General features: G+C 32.8%; 1 protein-coding gene across 13 annotated transcripts in view; it reads left to right on the plus strand.

Annotated features, from left to right (window-relative positions):
• LOC124950291 (cAMP-specific 3',5'-cyclic phosphodiesterase) overlaps nucleotides 1-17500 on the plus strand; it is a 333991-nt gene that overhangs the window by 242443 nt on the left and 74048 nt on the right. Inside the window, exon 1 of one of the 13 annotated variants that reach the window (XM_047496753.1) lies at nucleotides 10437-10461. The exons of 11 other annotated variants lie outside the window; for them this stretch is intronic. The gene's annotated coding sequence lies outside the window, so the exon portion shown is untranslated. Of the gene's footprint in view, nucleotides 1-10436; nucleotides 10462-17012; nucleotides 17040-17500 lie in introns of those variants that run through there. One more of the 13 variants, XM_047496755.1, reaches the window with a different exon arrangement.

The raw sequence follows: 17500 nt of genomic DNA on the forward strand, positions 1-17500 counted from the left end.
CAAACTCCGTAGAGATCTTCCTTATCGGACCTATATGCTATTTTATCTACTTTACCTTCGTGGTCGAAAATTTAGTTTCCTAATTTTACCATATGAGAAATAAATTCGATTTGAGTTCAATAAGATTCTACAAGATCCATTCTCTTTCGATAGTTTCCAACTCGATACGCCAGTGTCGTTCTTTTCCTTTTTTCTTCCCTTATTCTCCCTTTCCCCCATTATTCTCTATTCTTTCGTCTCCTTTCGATCATCTATGAGAAGTACATTATTTTATTTTTACTTTTTTTTTATTCCTTTTTATTTATTTATTTATTTTTTTTTTTTTATTTCCTTATCAACAGCTTGAGAAAATGATTGAGAAGTTTCTTTTTTTTTTTTTTCTTTTTTTTTCTTTTCTTTTTTTTTTTTTTTTGTTACAACGAAACGACCTTCATTTGAATTACGATCGTGACACAAATTCCGTTTAATTATGTTTCACGGCGACTCATTAATTCGAAAGACGAGGCGATGAAATTTCTCGTATTTTTTTTTTTTTCGAATCTTAAAGCGTCGAGTTACCACGTTATCATTATATATAAATGCCACATTATAATTATTAAATTACGAAGAACGTGTACTACAATAATTCTCGTCGCTTTATCTAACGGGAATAATAGTAAATTTGAATGGAGAAAAGTTGGTAATCAAAAGAAGTGATAAAGCTTCTTGTCAGAGTTAAAATTCTCTTTAATTATAATTTTTCTACCTTTGATCAACCATCGACGTTCTCACGTATTAATGAGATTATTTTTTTTCTTTTTTATATGTTTCAGGTAAGTGTTCTCAAGGTGTAAACTGTATGGAAGAACTTGTCGAAAAGACGTAATATCAAAAAAAACTACTCCGAGTTTGCGTAAGTCATCTACGTTACGAGAAAGATATCAAATAGTACAAGGTCGTCCTTATCGTAGGAAAAAAAAAAAAAAAAAAAAAAAAAAAAGAGAAAGAGAAAAACAAAAAATCGCGCTTTTTGGTGCTACTTCTTTTAGAACTTCAAACAAAAGATGTCATCATAACAATGTAATTAATCTTTAATTTAATACACATAGGAAAAGTTTGTAGGTTGTTTCAAATAAGTAGTACGGAAAGTCTCGTGAAGAGCGAACGGATATTTGCTCAATTAAATCTAATTTGTAAACTTGTGTGTTTTACTCTGTTTAAGAGTAAAGACAACGAGATATCCTTTGAATTATCGCGCTCTAAATGATAGTTCGTAAGTGTCCTCAATCGACTTGTTTGCATTTTAATTCGCAAATCGACTTCTAATTTGACTTTTTTCTCCGTTTTTTTTTTCTGTTTTTCTTTTTCTTTTTTTTTTTCTTTTTTTTTTATTTTTTTCTTTTTTTTTTACGAATAGTAGATACACGCAAAAAAATATCTATTGGTTTTGCCGTTATTCCGTTATCCGAGAGTATTAATTGATCGATCAATTGGTTTTTATATCGTTCGTTTTTCTTTTTCTTTTTCTTTTTCTTTTTTTTTTCTTTTTTTCTATTTCTTTCTGTTTCTTCTCAATACCAGAGTAAAGAAATAATTTCGATATCGATGTTTGCATATGTAGGTTATAGAAATATATTCAGAATATCATCGAGTATTACGAATATTACAGATCGAAAGTGTAATCGTTCGGTGAATTACAAGCTATATCGGGGGACTATGTAAATTAAAATGGACAGATCGCAAATACGAAAGGATCAATCTACTTGCCAAGGGGATCGAAGCCTACATTTAATAACGTTTTATTATATCTCCCGTATTCTATCTTTCTGATAATAACTTCGCGACAATTTAAGTCGCTAAGATATAGCTGATACCTGCTGGATCGAAATTCCTACATCTTCGCTCTTGTAGGAATTACAAATCTTTCTTTCTTTCTTTCTTTCTTTCCTTCTTTATTTTCGTATTTTTTCCTTTCTTCTTCTTCTTTCTCTCGTGTTTTTTCTCTTTGGCACGGCGAGAAAACCAAAAATATTTACCTTTCCTGTATTTGCGAAGTTTCCAATCGATTCGAATACACATTCGAGAGTAAAGGAAATATTCTTCGATTGGACTTCCAATTCTCATTTTATCACTATTTCTTCGTTTTAAAGCAAGGAAAAAAAAAAAAAAAAAGAAAAAAAAATCTCTTTTCTTACATTACATTTTCTTCCATTTACGACTACAATGTTCTATCGATAGAAAAGGGAATAAAAAAAAGGTCAGCTGAAATGGAAGTACCTTAACTAGAAAGAATTGTATGCATTACCGTATTATTATTTAGCTCGTAAAAAGTATCCTTGAAATGTAGTTAACACGCCAAGGATTTGCCTCGATCATTAAAATTCGGAACGCCGTTTCTTTAAGTTTTTTTTTTGTGCACGTTATTGAGTTCGTTGGATCGTCGGAAACGAAAGGAAACAAGAAAAGAAGAAAAAAAAAAAAAAAGAAGAAAAGAAAAACCAAAAAGAAAGAAAGAAAGAAAGAAAGAGGAACGACAGGTAGAGGATGCATTTGCAAAAGTATCTTTTTTCTCTCTTTTTTTTTTTTTTTTTTTTTTTTTTTTTTTTTCGTTTCATCGCTAACCGTAGATAACAAATATTTATCACATCATTTATTTACTCGAATATGATAGTATCGTTAATATTTATGAAGTTAAATGCAAACATGTAAAAAAGGTTTTAATAAAGAGCTCCAGGGAGAGAAAGAGGGATATATCTCGTGCATTAATTTACGCACCAATCTCTTTTTCTCTCCTTTTCTCTCTTTTTCACTTCATTTCCGTCTCTCTCTCTCTCTCTCTCTCTCTCTCTCGCTCTCTCTCGCTTTCTCTCTCTCTCTCTCTCTCTTTCTCTTTCTTTCTTTCTTTTTCTCTTTCGCTCTCTATTTCTTCGTTGCACTCACACGCAAGGAAAACGTCGGCGCGCTGCGGTCGGAGTTTGCGCGTCGCAAGCGCGTCGCGTGACTGAAAGTGCGTCGTCCACGCTTATTGTTAGTTCCTCTCGATTCACGTGTACGTACGTGCGGCAAGATCCACCGGTTATTTGACGTGCCTTACATTTTTTCCTTTCCCTTCCTCTCTATCTCTCTATGTCTCTCTATCTCTCTCTCTCTCTCTCTCTCTCTCTCTTTTTCTTTATCTCTCTCTGTTTCTGTCTTCCTCCCTCTCTTTTTCTTTCTCTCTCTCTCTCCCTCTCTCCCTCTTTCTTCCTTTTTCTCCCTCTTTCAGTCACTCTTCGTTATTTTAATACACTTTGTTTTTTCATCATTCGCACGTAAGAAAAAATCGCTTATTGATTTTTACGCGAGTTTTAGTAGTTCGAGACGTTTCGGGGGAAAAGAAAAAAAGAAAAAAGAAAAAAGAAAATAAAAAAAAAAAAGAAATCAAAGAAAACATAGTCATGGGGTCGCGGTGGATACGTGGAAAAATATTTTCTTTTCTTTTTTCATTTTTTTTTTTTTTTTTTTTTTTTTTTTTTTTTTTTTTTTTTTTATTTCTATTTTTATAAATATTCTCAAGCTATGACGATGGTGTTGAATTCTTTTTTTTTTTTTTCACGTATATCAAACATTTTGACTTTTTTGTGATCGTTAAGAGAGAAAAACGCATTATTTTCGTAGGAAATAAGATTTTCTAGGTATTCTTCGAAGATCGAAATGGATCAAGATTTTACGGTCATTCGGTAATACTCGACTGCATCGTAGCCATTACCTACTAAAAATAGTACGTCCGTGTATTACTCGTACATACATACATATATACATACATACATACATACATACGTATTGGCTCTTTCGACATTATTTAACCCTCCCTCCTAATACTTTCCATATCTAATACACTTTTACTTTTCTTTCTTTTTCGTCGTTATCCCTAATCCACTTCAGTCGATCGTAAAATGTTCTCAATCCTGTTTGATTTTCAACATTACCCCTTTTTTTATTTCTTTATTTCTTCTTTTTCTTTCTTCCTTTCTTTCTTTTCTTCTCTTAAATCTAAATCATAAAGAAAACGTATTTATTATATAATGGAAGAAGAAAATGATTCCTCCATTGAAATGATTTCCTTCGTTTATTCTTATATTCCATCATAGTAGTGAAAATTATCGAACGTCAATTGTATTCACGTTACATGGGTGATGATAAACGAGATAGGAAGGTCAAAGCAACGCATCTTTCGCTCGGCCACGTAACACGCACGCTCGTCATTTTATCAAACGCTCGTTAGGATCATTGAAAATTCAGTGTTGATGTCGGGACGGTTATTTCATTGAGCGTGTACCAAGTGACGCGGATAAATTCGCAACGAATGAGATATGCATGAGCGAGCTTCTCTCGAAGGATGATCGAGTCCGATCACGTCTCTTTTTCACTCTCATAATAAATTTATCAAGAGTTTAGAACATGAAGCCTGTTAGAACGTCTTCTTTCCCTATCGTTCAATAAATTTAATGATTGTGTCTTTTTAAAAGGGCCATAACGTTTATTTATTTTCAGGTTTTTTTTCTTTTTTTTTTTTTTTTTTTCTTTTTTCTTTTTTTTTCGTTTCTTTTCCTTCTTGCTCTTTCTTCTTTTTCTTCTTTTTCCTTCATCTTATAGCGCTATATTATTTCGAACAAATTTTCTCACCGTATTTATTCTCACAAGAGTACGATCCTGGGTCATCGTAAAAGGACGAATCATCGTAGAATCCTAGAGAAAAATCTTGACGATTTGATTTTGATGGTTTCATTTAACGAGAAAGGTGTGGTAGTTGTAAGTGGTCTTTTTTTTTTTTTTTTTTTTTATTGGAAACCAACTAAAATGCTGTTCGGTCCGAGTGAACGAAATTTCGTTGAAATGTGTTACGTATTTTCTTTCCCTGTTTTTTCTTTCTTTCTTTTTTTCTTTTTTTTTTTCTTTTTTTTCTTTTTCTTTTATTAATTTTTCTTTTTCTTTGCCGATTCTTTAGGGGGGCTCAGTCAGTACTGAAATACCGTAATCGAATGTAATCGTTTAGGAACAGAATGTATTTTCTTTCGTCCTATATATATCAAACGTTCCCGCCGCAATTTACGATTCTACGAACTTGAGGACGTGCACATTACCGAGGCACTTGATCTCATTTCTCGCGAAGGAGGATCATAAAATCTCGACGAAGGCGGTAGTAATAATCCAGTGAGACTCGTGATTTTCTCGCGAACAAAGGATGAACGTGGTCGTTTCGTTTATCGGCAAACGAGAGGAAAACTCAACGGCACGTTCCTTCTTCGTGTCTACTTGAACGTATTTCGAGTGAGCGACGATATTCATTGAAGAAAGTACGCGACTCGAGCTCGAAACAGAAGGAAAAGTCCAATCATCTTAATGGACTCTCCTGTACCTACCGATCACGGAATCACTTTTTTTTTTATTTTTTTTTCTATTTTTTTTTCCATTTTCCTTTCTTTTTTTCTCTTTTTTTTCCCCCCTTTTTTCTTCTCTCTTTTTTTTCTTTGTTTTTCCTTTTGTTTTCCTTTTCTTCTTCTTTCTTTATTTTTTTCTTTTTTTTCTCTTTTTTTTTTTTTACTCGTGTGTTTTCTTTTCCCTTCTTTCACCCCCTCCCCCAAATCCCTATTCAGAACTCGTATTCACAGAAGATCTCGGAATTCGAACGATCCGAATTACAAGAGCGTATGCAGTTTAACGAAACGTTGAAATTTAAACAGAAAGAAAAAAGGAAGAAGAGTTCCTAGGAATTCGTTGAATCGTAATTTCTAATATCATCGTCATCGTTGAAATCGTCCTCCACGAAGATTTTGTTTAAAGAAGAAATTCGTAATTTCTTTTTTCCTATCATTTTTTATATTTCTTTATCATTTGCATATACCGACACGTATTTCTTTATTTTTTTTTTTTTTTTTTTTAATCGAACGTATTAGTCATTCGAGAGAGAGACAGAGAGAGAGAGAGAGAGAGAGAGAGTGAGATGGTACAACTAGTTTATACGAGGTATTGTCCGGTGCCTGCTGACACCATCGCTTCGCTTTGCGTGCTAATTGTCGAGGAAAAAAGAAAAAGGAAAAAATAAGAAAAAAAAAAAAAATTAACACATACGTCGATCATCGGAAATAACATAGGCGCCGCATAGATCATGCGAAACTCGCAATCGCTATATCAGTTCGATCCCTATAAGTATATTCCTTTGTAATTTGTGGATGCGAAAAGAATAATTTTGCATATAGTATATAATCGTCCGTGGAATCGTTAGAATGTGAGATAACCGAGAAGATAGTTAGAACAAGATAAGAAATGTGACGTATACGATGACGTCATACGTTTACCGATACACATATATATGTATGTATATATATATATATATATTTATACATGTATATCGATATATATATATATATATTTATACATGTATATCGATATATATATATATATATATACATATACATATATACCACTTAATATTTAACGGCAGCCGCGTGCGTTTAAACGAGCGACGTTTTCGCGATAACCCAGTTTTTTTCGATCCATCGAGATTTCTCGACTTTTATATTAACCCGATGTCGTTCAAACGTCGTTATATGTATTTCGGTAATAATTTCGATCATTAATATCGATTGTTCAACTCTTATTGTGACTTTACGACGACCGATTGTTCAGAAAAGTTAAATATAGGTATAATTTGCAGACAGATGCTACTATCTATTAATTTTCATTGTTTCAAATTATCGGAATTTTCGTTTAGATACGACGAGAAAGAGAGAGAGAGAGAGAGAGAGAGAGAGCGAAAAATTAGCACGTAGCGAAACGTGTTATCGTAGCTCGTGTTCCATATACATATAAAATGTGTACGCTCGTCCTATTCGACGGAGTAGAAAGGTAGATCGAAGTTCCATGCGATACAATTTTCCATTTCCACTTTTTTCTCCATTTGTTTTTTTTTCTTTTTTCCTTTCTTCCTGTTCTCCTCATTTTTCTTTCTTTCTCTCTCTCTCTCTCTCTCTCTCCCTCCCTCTATCTCTATCTCTCTCTCTCTTTCTCTCTCTGTCTCTCTTTTTCTTTTTATCTCCTTCCTTTTCTTCCTTTTTTTCTTTCTCCCTTTTTTATTTATTTTCTTTTTTTTTTTTTTTTTTTTGTAACTCGAGCTAGTATCCACAAAACACGATATTTCCATATTAAAGTACAGAGAAACGGGCATTTCCGTGAGGCTCGTCATGATTTCACCTGCGGCCTGTTCACGAACAATAAATATTCTTCTTCGAGAAGCTGAGTACGAGACTGAAAGCAAGATTGAATAGCCTTTGTGTGGCTATCCTTCGACTGACGCATTATTTAGCGTTTCATATTCTAGCGGATTATTAACTCTTATCGTAGACTCATGCATATGTGACGTTAAGTCGATACGTTTATTACGATATACATATATATATATATGTACCTACGTATACATCTATATAAGTTCACGTTTAACAACGTACGATTTTATTTTCTCATGGAAAAGAAAAACTTTTTCCTTCGTTTGATCTGTCATAAAAATTTCATGAACGTGGATGTAACTAGTTACAGTTGGGTTGTTGTTTATAAGAAAACATATATACGAGTATAATTCTTTAAAAAATTTTAGTTAGTTTCACAAGATCTGTAAATTTTAACATCGTAAAATTTATCTTCAAAACGTTCTTTCGAATTTAATTTTTAGTTTTTATTATTACTTAGAAAAGGCATCGGATCGATCATACATAATATGGTAATATTCCTTTGACAGAGCATTTTTCTCGTTTACATCTCGAAATCAATTTCGATGGTTTTTCGTATCAATCGTTTTATTTTTTTTCTTTTTTTTTTTTTTTTTTAATCTCTTTATTTCATTTTTTTTGTCTTCGATCTCTTTATTTTATTTTTTTTTTTTTATTATATATATATGGTACCACTTGATTACATTTCTCTCACGTTTCGTTTTCTTTCTTTTCGATTTTATTTTAACACTTCTTATTGATGGAGGGCCTACACACATAAGTAAAGAAAACAAAGCGATAATAATCTTTATGTCTTCCTTGATACATCAATCTCCTATCTCGCACACGAACATATACACACCCTCTTCGCTCGTATCTCTTGGTAAACATCCTTGAGACAGAATCGATATTTAACACGTTCTCACGTGATTTTCAATTCGCCTAATCATGATTGTCATCGTGATTTTGTGATTTCAATTACTTATATCGATGAATTTTAACCGTTAGTGATCATTGAAATACGGAAATTAAATTCCTCTTAGCTTTAATTTTGTGACTCATTAAATTCCTTCGAATTAAATTACACGACGTTTTTCTCTTTCTCTCTCTCTCTCTCTCTCTCTCTCTCTCTATTTCTCTATTTCTCTCTCTCACTCTCAATCATTTTCTTTCGATTGATTTTCAACTATAACGAAGTTAATCAAGTATTACGCAAAAATCGTCGAACAAAAAGAAAAAGGAAAAGAAAAGAAAAAGAAAACCAAAAAAACAAATCGGATTCTCGTTTTATATTTGAGATATCGAATTCATCTATATCATCAAATAAACTTCGTGAGTTTATTAAACGAACTTCTTTTTCCGAATACGAGTTATTAATTTTAATGGTTTCTATGTAGTATTTTTAATATATATATATATATATATATTACAATCATAAGATACAATCTTCTTATTCGATGCTTTTTATTTTCATGAGAAATATTTTCAAGCATATATTATTATTTCTCTTTCTCTCTCTCGCTCTCTCTCTCTCTCTCTCTCTCTCTCTCTCTTTCTCTCTTTCTTTCTTTTTTTTTATCTATCCATCTCTTTCCATCTTTCTCTTCTTTTTTTTTCCGTATGATAATTCAGAATTTTCATGAAATTTTTTACAATCAGTCACGAGTTTTTCCACAGATTTTTCCAATTCGATTCCACGTCGTCTTTTGAGTTGACACGAAGGCTCCTCGTTCGTTCGACACGAGAGAGCAAAGTGCATTGTCACTGAGCCATAATCATGCCCCGCTTTTAAAATCCGTCGTCGTGGATCACTACTCTGAAAGCCATCGTGTACCGAACATTATTCTTCTTCTTTCCCCTCTCCCCTCTTCTCTTCTTCCACCTCCTCCTCTGTCTCCTCCTCGCAATGAAGGGTAGAAATAAATATAAAGGAAAAAAAAGAAAAAGAAATTAACGGGGCTTCCTATTCTATGTCATCGTCGTTGTTACGTCGTACTTTTCTCTCTTTCTCTCTCTCTCTCTCTTTCTCCCTTTCTTTCTCTCTTTCTCCTTCTTTTCGTTTTTCACACATAACATAAAAATTTGTTGACGTTTTCAAATTGTGATAAAATATATCACTAGATGAAATCTATCACGAAGCTCTCTCTCTCTCTCTCTCTCTCTCACTCTCTCTCTCTCTTCCCCCTCTCTTATTTTTCTCGAGGCGATACGAGGGAATATTATAAAATAAGAAAATAAGAAAAAAAAAAAAAAAGAAAAGAAAAAAATTATTTATCGACGTGTTTTATTTACTAAAATTAACGTTCGAGGATTTTTCATCGTAGTCATGTTTTTCAATGCTTGGAATTTCGTAATCTATACTCATATAGACGTGCATGAGTCTTCTCCGATCTATATATAATCGAATTTTGATCTATTGATCCATCAGGGAATTTGAAAAATTTTTTAATACGACAACTCATACCACTCTTTTCTTTTTTCTTCTCTCTTTTTCTCTCTCTTTTTCTTTCTTTTATTTTTTCTTTTCTTTTTTTTTTTTTTTTTTTTTTTTTTTATGATCGACTAATTTCTTCAATAATTATCTACGTTAATACGAAGGCGATTATAGAAATACATAAACCGTGTTGTGGAAAAGTATGTCAGTATTCGTTCGTGTTAAAGCGAGTTCGCGTTTATTGCGCGAGAGTATAATTACTCGAGATCGATCGTTGATATGTCCGAAGGCCGTGGTTTGATTTATCGTAAACTGAACTATGCGTCGAAACAAGTTGAGAAGATGAACGTTTTTACTTGGACGTTGTTGGTGAACAAATGTGTCTTGCGATGGGAAAATTGTTACGTGAAAAATTGATCGATCGTCGATCGAGATTATACTTGATCCAAGAAGAGAAAGTGAAGAATAATAGGAGAAGAAAGATGATGAAAAGAAAACTGAGAGGCGAATAATAAGAAAAGAAAATTTCTTCTTCGTTATAATCGATCGATGAGAAAAAGGAGAGAGAGTACGATTAACGTGGAAAATGATAGCCTTTTGGTTTCTCATTTGGACGATAGCAAGATCGAAGGATATAGATATAAACAGTAGACGAAATTCTCGAAGGGACTCAGTTATAAGGGAAACTCGAGATCGTGCAGATTCGAGGGACGTTACAACAGTGATCGGTTTGCCGATCGTCGACAGACGGAAGTCTCGTCTTCGACGGCACTCGCGTCGTTTTTACGTCGATCGAGCGAAAAGGTAAATTGAGAAACACGTCAAAATCAAATTTCTTACTCTTATTTACTGTACACACACACACACACACACACACACACATACACACATATATATATACTATTAGAGTATTACTATCTCTATCTATTTATAAATATCTTACGTACATACATACGTATCTCCATCTTATATCTCATCTTTTTTTTTATACTACGTTATCTCACGGATTTTGAATAATTATCTATGCTCTGTTATTTATAATAAGCATATTTTCACGTCGTTTAGATAGAACTTTACTTCATTAAAAGTTCCTCAATTGATTAGGCGTAATCGTCGAAGGTTATGTTTCTAAGATGAAAAGAGAGTGAGAATTGAGGGAAATGAATGGATGAGCTTTTTATACAAAATCAATGATAGATCTACTTGTGAGAATCTTTTGAAAAGTTCGAATAATCCAGAAGGAGAGAGAGAGAGAGAAAGAGAGAGAGAGAGAGAAAGGGATGTGTTACTACTACACAATGGCTTTTGATATGACGTTCAAAGTATGTTCTATTCGATAATTCCTCTAATGTTCTAACGCTTTTCAGATCCACGTAGATCTTAAGACGAAGATCTTTGTCCAATAGAAAACGAAGTACTGTATACTCATTGTATTTATAGAATTTTGATTCAGTACGAAGATAGAGGTGGCATGCGCACGTGGCTACAGCACCTCGTCGAAAGCTTTTAAGGCTGACATTAGGCTAGAAATAGACGTGGTAGCATACGCGGTTTGAGCAAGGTCTACGGTTCAAGAAACAATATATATATATATATTCTTTGTCTTATTTCTTTTGAAAAGTTACGTTAATCAGAACAATTAGATAGATCCTGAAATTATTTGGCATGTTTCATAGGTTATTATCACGAATACTCAAACTTTAGAATCCTTATTCCTTTTTCTTCTTATTTTTTTTTTTCTCCTTTTTTCTTTTTTTTTTTTTTTTTTTTTTTTTTTTTAGTCGAGTTTTTATAGTCGAGTATAGTTTAAAGAAAAAAGAAAAAGAAACAAGAAATAGATTAAAAATCGTGTAGGTTGTATATCCGAAAAATAACATCGTCGCTGTGAAAAGAGATTTGTTGTCGTTCCAAGGAATTTCTTAGTGAACGTAATAAAGGTTGCCGTGTTATTAACTTCGAACAGTAAAAAATAGCTATTTTCCAATTAAGTTAGAAAATTGATCGATCAAAGGACAAAATATATTAGTCCATTTCTGTATCTATTCAACGACTTCGACGATTGCCCTGAAAAAGTATATATAAACAAGATACCTTGTTATAAGATTTCTGATTAAGTCAGAGTTATCGATTCGAATCCATGATGATCGTTTTTTCTTTTTTTCTTTTTTTCTTTTTTTTTTTTTTTTCCTTTTTTCGAAGTAATAATCGTGATACACGAATGAAATGACTATTTACGATAGTTATTTTTTAAATATCTTTATTATTTATTTATCTTTTTTTCTTTTCTTTTCTTTCTTTATCTTTTTTTTTTTTTTTTTTTTTTTTTTTCATTTTCTTCACAGCAAACAAAACGAGAGAATATAGGAATTTCTTTGATACAAATATTTCCTAATTACATATCGAAAACAGCAAGAAAGAAAAGTCCCAATGAAATCATTCAATGCGAAACTATTTCTTTTCTTTGTTACGAACGAATAAATTGCAATATAGCTCGAGCTTTTCCCAAAGGGGGAACTGTTTAATGCCCCTTCAAAGATTATATTCACCGAGTTTTATTAAATTGAATTCCCCCCTTTTCTACGCTAATGCTAATGCTAATATAATCGCAATGCGGCCACGGTTGCGGTGCTATGTATATATATATATATATAATGTTTACCAGCTACCTCCCGCGAAAGAGTGATCGTAAAGGTTCGCACGATAACTGATTTTGGAAAAATTATTCTATCGACTGGCATAATTTAAGACCATTGTCTCCATTTTCTTTCCAATCAATTGAAATTTCTTTTCGTCGTTTAATTAACGTTCTCCTTGAACGTAACGATCTACACATCGTTGGACGAGTTAAAAATAATTTCGTTCCTTGTAAAAACTCGTTAGCTCTCTCGTTGCTTTGCGACTTTTTATTTGTTCTTTTTTTTTTTTCTTTTTTTTTTTTTTCTCTTAATCAATCGACAATACATGAAAACAATTATCATTACCGATTGTTGTATCTATGAGCAAACATTATTTCGATTTCTTCGTTTCAAAAGAAAACGATTGTATTTCTCTTTCTTTTATTTCAACTCCCTCTCTCCCTCCCTCCCTCTCTGCCTGCCTATCTTTTTACTATTGCATTCACCATAAGTTGCATATCGTGACAGTGCACAAACGCAAGATAGAGTTCTTGACACAATTACGGTGACCCTGAAGAATACGTGGTACGTAGGTGATAAACACCCTTAATAATGGCACGACACGGCAGCTTTCTTTTTCACGATCGATACTACGAACGTTTTACGTTAGAACTTTCCCATCACCGAAAAAGAAAGGAACAGTGCTCTCTCTCTCTCTCTCTCTCTCTCTCTCTCTCTCTCTCTCTCTCTCTCTCTCTCTGCCTCTTTTTCTCTTTCTCTCTGCGTGTGAACATCCCGTTGGCACTTTATTCTTTAACCCCTTTCGCCCTCCCTCCCGACTCTCCTCTTCTGTATTTCTAAATATCGATTGATCTTTCTATCGAAGGTTAAATCGATTTTCAAATCGAAGTGAAACGAAGAAAAAAGTCCGCTTTTTTTTTCAAGATTTTCTCGTAAAACTACCATTGGCGTTTAATAAACGAAGTAAATGCCATGGGTTTTCAAATGACGTTTAACCAACGAACTCCGTTCGTCGGGAAGAAAAATAACATTGGCAAGGGTTGCTAACGTTAAAAAGAAACTCTTGAAGCTATCATCCCTTCCATTCGCGTGACTAATGAAAATATCTTGGACCTTGAAATTTACTTTATGGCTAGTATCAACGTAAATCAATTAATACTCAACGTAAAAGTAATCCCTCTCTACCACGAATGCTCTTACCCTATTTGTTACCTTTATCCTATTATCTTATTTACGTTAATTCTGTTTTATTTATCTATAACTTTGTTTCTTTTTTTTTCTTTTTGCTCTATCTCTTCACCCTCGCCCTCCTATCCTATCTTAAAAAAAAAAAAAAAAAGAAAAAAAAAAGACCGTAAGGTCAAATAAATCATACATTAAATAAATCAATTTGGTATGAATACAACGTTATACATATTTCACAGATTTATTTACATTGTATTTAGATTTTTAAGAAATATAAATGAATAGAATAACGTTAGCGAGTTTGATCGAGAAGTAATTTTCAATCGTGATCTGATTTTAAATCGTTCAATTTCGTTTAAAATACGACGACGCGACGACGCGACGACGTGACGCGACATTTTGAAATTCCCGCTCTCTCATTGTCATAGAACAATGATAAAGGACCTAAAGTAGATTTTATCGAAGGAAAATATTAAAGTTGCAATAATAGATCAGTAACAACTTATGACTTGTAGCATATACGATTTACGCAATAATCGTTATTTCGGTAGTTATTCATATATGCCTAATAAAAACTTTGTTGGTGATATCGTTTCTTTTTCAACTTTATCGTTTCATTCCAAGTTCGAAGAAAGGGAAGAAGAACTTTGTCTCTTTTTTTTTTTTTTTTTTTGTTCTTTTTTTTGCCGTTGAATAAAACGTGACGAGGGGTATGAGGATATCTTATTCTACTACATATCGGACTTTTTAACGATTTTCTCTTGACAAAAGAAAAGTTGAAAAGACGGACGAGGAGTAGAAGAAAGAGAAGAAAGAATGAAAAATTGAGAGAGAGAGAGAGAGAGACAGAGAGAGAGAGAATGAAATCCAATCACCACCTATGACTATATTTGAAATAATCATCGAATCTTTTATAGGATCGATACAAAAACATAATAATTTGTATCAATTTATTTGAGATATTACTATTTTTCGATACTTATTCGCTCCCATTAACATGAAACCTGAAATCACAATGATTATTATTATTATGATTATTATTATTATAATTATTATTATTATTATTATTACTGTTATTGTTATTGTTATTATTGTTACTATTATTAATATTATTGTTATTATTATTACTATCGTCGTCATCATCTTCATCATTATCATCGTCAATATCATATTTTTCTATGAAGTAGTTATAAAAGGGATGAACAAAATGAATGTCCAAATAAAATCTTCTTTTTCATCGTATCTTAAATTAATTATCATTTTGACATATAACAGATTTTCTTTGTCCATTAGACATTATAAATTAAACAATCGAATTGCATTCGATTATATTATGACGTTAGTTCGTAAAGAATCGTATCGTAAAAAAGTTTCTGATATTCTATCGTTACGCGATTCGTATCGCCATTGGAGTTGTAAAGTGAGAAAAATTTATATTATTTCTCGAAGTGATATCGACGTTATAATACGCTCGCGCCCATCTGTGTGTATATCTACGTATATGCGTGCGTATGCGCGAGGAAAAGAGAACGGGAGAACGAGAGAGAGAGAGAGAGAGAGAGAGAGAGATAAATAGATAGAGAGAGAAAGAGAAAGAGAGAGAGAGAGAGAGAGAGAACTATAGTATCATATCATAAAGTAGTTGTTAACTCTTGTGATGTCGCACGAGAGCTTCGTTGTTTGGTTGGCTCGCATCGCGAAAAGTCGTTTTTAGCTAACGACGAGAAAAGGAGGTTGACGTTCTCAACGTGATAGCCACGATCGAATATTTGATAACAAACTTGATGTAACGACGCATCCCGGTAACGTGACATTTTAATGGATAGATACCCTTCTTCGTGTAACACCGTGCAATTTATATATTTCGTAACCGATAAGACATAGTATTCTTCCTTGACGTGCAATTAGCCGAACTCAACGCGGCAATTTTCTTAACCGCGATGAAGTTCTTCTACCTCCTTCTCCTTCGTCTCCTCTCTCTCTCTCTCTCTCTTTCTCTCCTTCTTTTCTTTCTCTCTCTCTCTCTCTCTCTCTCTCTCTATCTATCTATCTCTATCTTTTTCTCACTATATCTCGCTTCTTTTACTCGCTCTATAACCACTTGAATCGCCTACATGAAATAATAAAATATAAATCGTGTGTACAATGACAACGACAATGATGAGTACGACTACGACTACGAGGATGATGACGATGGCAACGATTACGAACACGTCGACCATTATTATTTTATCTTCTCACCATTTTCATTCGTTCGTACGAATTTGTTTCTCAGGACGTATTTTTCCACAATTTTCTTCGTTCCTCGAACGATAACAACTTTTTCTCTTTGATCGCTTTTGATCCTCAGTAGTAATCCTAAGACGTGACTCGACTTTAATAAATATATACTTTTATACTTCGTAAAGAATATCTAGATACATATGTATGTATGTATGTACATATGTAGAACTCATTTTCTTTCCTTTCCATTTTTCCCTATCGTATCTAATATTTTTAATGCTCTAATAAATCGGCTAAGTTAATAATCTATGGGTGTTTTGTATACGACGTTGTAACGATCGTCCCATAAAATTTAAATTTTTCGATCTAATCAACGATAATCGTTTTAAACGAACGAACTACATTAATCCGTTGAGATTTTTTTCATTCTGCCTTCCCATTCACTGTTGGTAATTTTGCACCATGCTTTTTTTTTCTCTTTTTCTTTTTTTTTTCTTTTTTTTTTTTTACTTTTCTACCGCTAAGAAAAACTTTTGTTAATTTTGATTAACGGTAACATCGAAATGAAAGTATTCGTCTAAGAAACGATCTCTTACATGTTTCTCCCTTTAACTTTCTTCACTTTTTTCTATTTTTCTGTCTACTTTTATTCTCTCTCTCTCTCTCTCTCTCTCTCTCTCTCTCTCTCTCTCTCTTCTTCTCATTACATCGAAAACGTCTCTCCAAGACCGTGATAAAAGCGTTCACGATCATTCCCTGCCTCTTCATAAGCACTCTGCATTATTAAATTGCAAAATCGATTTTTGTCGTCCACCATTAGTATAAATTTCATTGGACGATGACTGGAAATGTAGCTTTGTTTGTTTCACTTCCTTTATTAGATGGAATAATGAAGACTATATTTTCTTAAACCCCTTTTAAATTGAATTGACCATATACAACCTACATATGTACGTTTCCGATGTTATTCTTCTTACTAAGGGATTGATATTAAAAAGAAAATATAAAAAAGAAAAGAAAAAGAAAAAAAAAAAGAAAAAGAAAAAAAGAAAAGAAAAACAGAGACGTAAGATAGTCATTTCCTTTAGTTTAACGATTCTTCTTGTACTAACTTTGAAAACCTATATTCTCTGTCTCCCTTCGTGACCTTTACTTGGATTATTTCTTTCATTAAGACGTAAGTAAACGATGTGAAGATCGACGTTCGGAGTTGTGCGCTTGAGCGATCAACTATGCCTCTCTCTCCCTCTCACTGTTTCTTGCGTATAAGCGACAGAAGCGGGCATGGTTGCCGTCAGTTCGCGACCGGCACGCGACCGATGAGCATCGTGCTCTTTTGTAAATACGAGATATACATACATACATATATATATATACATACATACATACATACATACACACATACATACACACATATATACATTCATACATATATTTATATATATACCTGTATATACATGTGTATGTATGTATGTATGTATGTATGTATGTATGTACGTATGTATGTATGTATGTATATATGTATATAGCTATATTTATATTTCTTCGATTTTCGATCGTGATAAGTTGTTGTTCGCGTTGTCCGAACTCTAATAAATCCAAAATAATTGGTATATCGAGAACCTTTCGTTTTTTCTCGTCAAGAAAAATATTTTATCCTTTTTAATTTTTCATCGTCTCAAAAGCAAAAAAATATAAACGTCAAAGAAGATCGTACGTAAAGGAAGTTTGATCGTTTTCAAGGATAAAAAAGAAAGAGTTAGGATGAAAAGGATTTTTAGCGAGGATGACACTTTCAT

The sequence above is a fragment of the Vespa velutina genome, chromosome 7 (assembly GCF_912470025.1).
Source record: "Vespa velutina chromosome 7, iVesVel2.1, whole genome shotgun sequence".
NCBI lineage: Eukaryota > Metazoa > Arthropoda > Insecta > Hymenoptera > Vespidae > Vespa > Vespa velutina.